Here is a 3,124-nt window from a genome sequence, read left to right as displayed (position 1 = left end):
TCTTCTGCACACCTTGGTTGGAACCAGTGCTTATTTGACTTCCTGTTGCCTTTCTATCATCTTGAACCAGTCTGGCCATTCTCCTCTGACCTCTGGCATCAACAAGGCATTTTGGCTCACTGGATATTTTCTCTTTTTGGGACCATCCTCTGTAAACCCTAGAGATGGTTGTGATGAAAATCCCAGTAAATACTCAGACCTGCCCGCCTGGCACCAACAACCATGCCACGTTCAAAGTCACTTAAATCACCTTTCTTCATCATTCTGATGCTCCGTTTGAACTTCAGCAGCTCGTCTTCACCACGTCTACATGACTAAATACACTGAGCTGCTGCCACGTGATTGGCTGATTTGCATTAACGAGGTAGCTGACAATTTCCTAATAAAGTGGCCAGGGAGTGTAGATGTAAACAGCTCATTCTAAGCCAACAGTATGATTCTTATTTTCAGGTGACTTTGCGTTAAAGAAAACATACTTATTATATTATGTTCCATTTCTGTCAGTTTCCTCAATCCAGCAAACTGGATCTTTGATCTCAGCTCATTCAGTGATGGAAGGATTGGAATCAAATGAGGAAAGTCAGCCGGTCTGCCTGGAGGGAGGCACTTTGACGTCTTCTGTGCAAATCCAGAACTTTCCAAACTTCCTCTATGACATGTTAGATGGATGAAATTGTCTAACACATTAGTGCAAAATTTCCAGAAAGTTTGAGACAGTTTTTAATGCCTGAAAGTACTCCGACAGACCGTGTGTCACATAGCAAATATAAAATATCCTTCGTGACTGTATCATCCATCTGCTTTTCTCATTTCTTTGTTTCCAACTCCGGCTCTCCTCTTTCATTTCACTCTGCAGGAGATGACAGCCCGAAAATTAGGGATCATGGGATTGATGCTTCACTTCAATTCCAGCTAAACGTCCTCTTCTCACACTCTCTCTTTGCCTTTGTCTCACGTCTCGCTCAGCTCGTTTTTGTCTCTTTGAGTCAGTATCCGAAGGGGATCCTGTCATACTGTAATTAAATTATTAAATCCAATTAAAATCTTAAAATCATCACAATCATTTTGGATACAATGATTTGCAAACCAACATAAAAGTGATACGCAGTTTGCTAAAAAAAAAATCTTTTCAAAAAACCATTTCCCCAACGTTTGGTTCAGTTGCCTTCGGGTTTATGAATCCTCCTCATAACCTTCCTTTTCCCTTTAATCTCATTATCCTCTTCACTGCTAAAGTGGATTAAATGGGTTGAATTCAACAAAGGGTCATCACTTTCATCTGGATTCATGGAGAGGCCAGTCAGCCCCAACATTTTACACACTCAGTTCAGTAAACACTTCTGTCTTAATCCTCCTCTTTCCCCTCACCCCCCTCTCTTCACCTCCTGTAAGCCGCCGGTCCTGCACACTCTGATCCCTCACCTCAGCACAATAGAGCTTTCCTTTCACCAACACCTCGGCCTCAAGCTCAGCAGCACTTAGTTTTCTTTGCTGTGACCCTGTCACCCACTCACTCGCTCTTCTGGTCTTTTTGCACTGCAGTCCTCCAACTTCACTGCTTACTTCCTCACAATCCTGACTATGGAAACTGACTTTAACTAAACTAAAACCACTTAACATTATGTACAGATATTTACATTTCTATAATATCCAATAATAAATAGAAGATAATATTCGTATTTATTGTTTGACAAAACAACAACTCAATAATCAACTTTGAGCATATTGTGATCAAACTGGACAGAGAGCAAACTACTTCCGTGCGTCCTATTCTTCAGTCTTTAGAAAGTCTAGCCTTGGTGGGAGATGTTGGCCAATCACAGGTAATTTCTGAAGCCTCTTTCACACTGCCTGTTTAAGGTGGGAATAGCGCACAGTTATGCCGCCTTGCTGAGCTGTGTATAAGGTTCAACTGTGATGTCAAAATGATGTCTGAATAAACAGGACAGCTGGCAGGACGATTGTGACATTGGTGTGATGTTTTGACATGTTATGCCTGTGACCCACCAGGGGATATTCAAAAAGTAGCCGTTAGCAGTTAGCAGCGGCGAACTCAAAGAAGAAGAACAGCGGTCGTATATGTGACATGAATGAAGGGTTTACGTTCCACAGCTTTTACAGGTATGGAGCCACAAACACAACAATGTGAGTGGCAATGAGCTGGAGCTAAGAGAGGTGAGCAGCATCACTCAGCTGGTGAGAGTCAAACAATCATTCCTCAAAGAAAAAATCTGTAATCTTCAGTTGTGTTACTGAGATAAAGCTGCCCCTAATAGTCGACCAAACGTTAGTCGACCAGAAAGGTCATTAGCTGGCAAGATTTCAGTGTTTGCTTAGTCTCACACACACACACAATAAAAAAAACTATTAACTGTGAAAGTCTATCAGGAGCTGCATCTCGCCAAAATAAATCCAAACCTATATGACTGGACCATGTGGGACTTTAATGTGAAAGGACAGACACAGGAAGTGTCCACGCTCAGCAGTCAGACAGGAGTCAGGTTAATTTCCAGGGCTGGTACCTGCGGTTATTCCACAGGCTAGTTAATAACATGTCGGGCAGGAAATCCAAAGTGTGGGATCATTTTGAGAAGGTGAAGGACGAACCCAAGGTGATATGTAAACTCATCTTCATTGGTCGACTACAAACATGACGTATCATCTGAAACATGGAAGTAGCTACATGCCCATTAGCCCACAGCGTCATTAACAGGCCGTAAACATGTGGGCGACTAGTCGACTAATGGCCCTAAATGACGACTATTGGTCGACTTGGATAATTCAGCCCTAGTGATGACAGTAGTTAGTATTAACTCTTTCCATTGTAAGACAGTTCCTGGCAGTGAGAGAAGAACAGTAGGTCGTAAAGCAGTTACATTTATTTGTCCAGGGAGTGGTATCTAAGTACGCAACACATTGTTTAATTCTCTACATGTTAACATCTGGCAGACACATTCTTCATACGTCCACTCAGCGGTTCCTCAGGCAGGAAAAAGGAGAACAGCAGTGTTGTTTACAAGTGAAACACATTTTTTTAAATCAATTTTGATGTAAAGCCAAGTTTGAAAATGGACTGCTGTTGACTTGGGCATGACTTTTATGGTCAGTGATATTTATAAAGTGT

Source organism: Epinephelus moara, chromosome 16 (assembly GCF_006386435.1).
Source record: "Epinephelus moara isolate mb chromosome 16, YSFRI_EMoa_1.0, whole genome shotgun sequence".
Lineage (NCBI taxonomy): Eukaryota > Metazoa > Chordata > Actinopteri > Perciformes > Serranidae > Epinephelus > Epinephelus moara.
The sequence above is the reverse complement of the archived record's forward strand: the minus strand, read 5'-3'. Positions refer to the sequence as shown.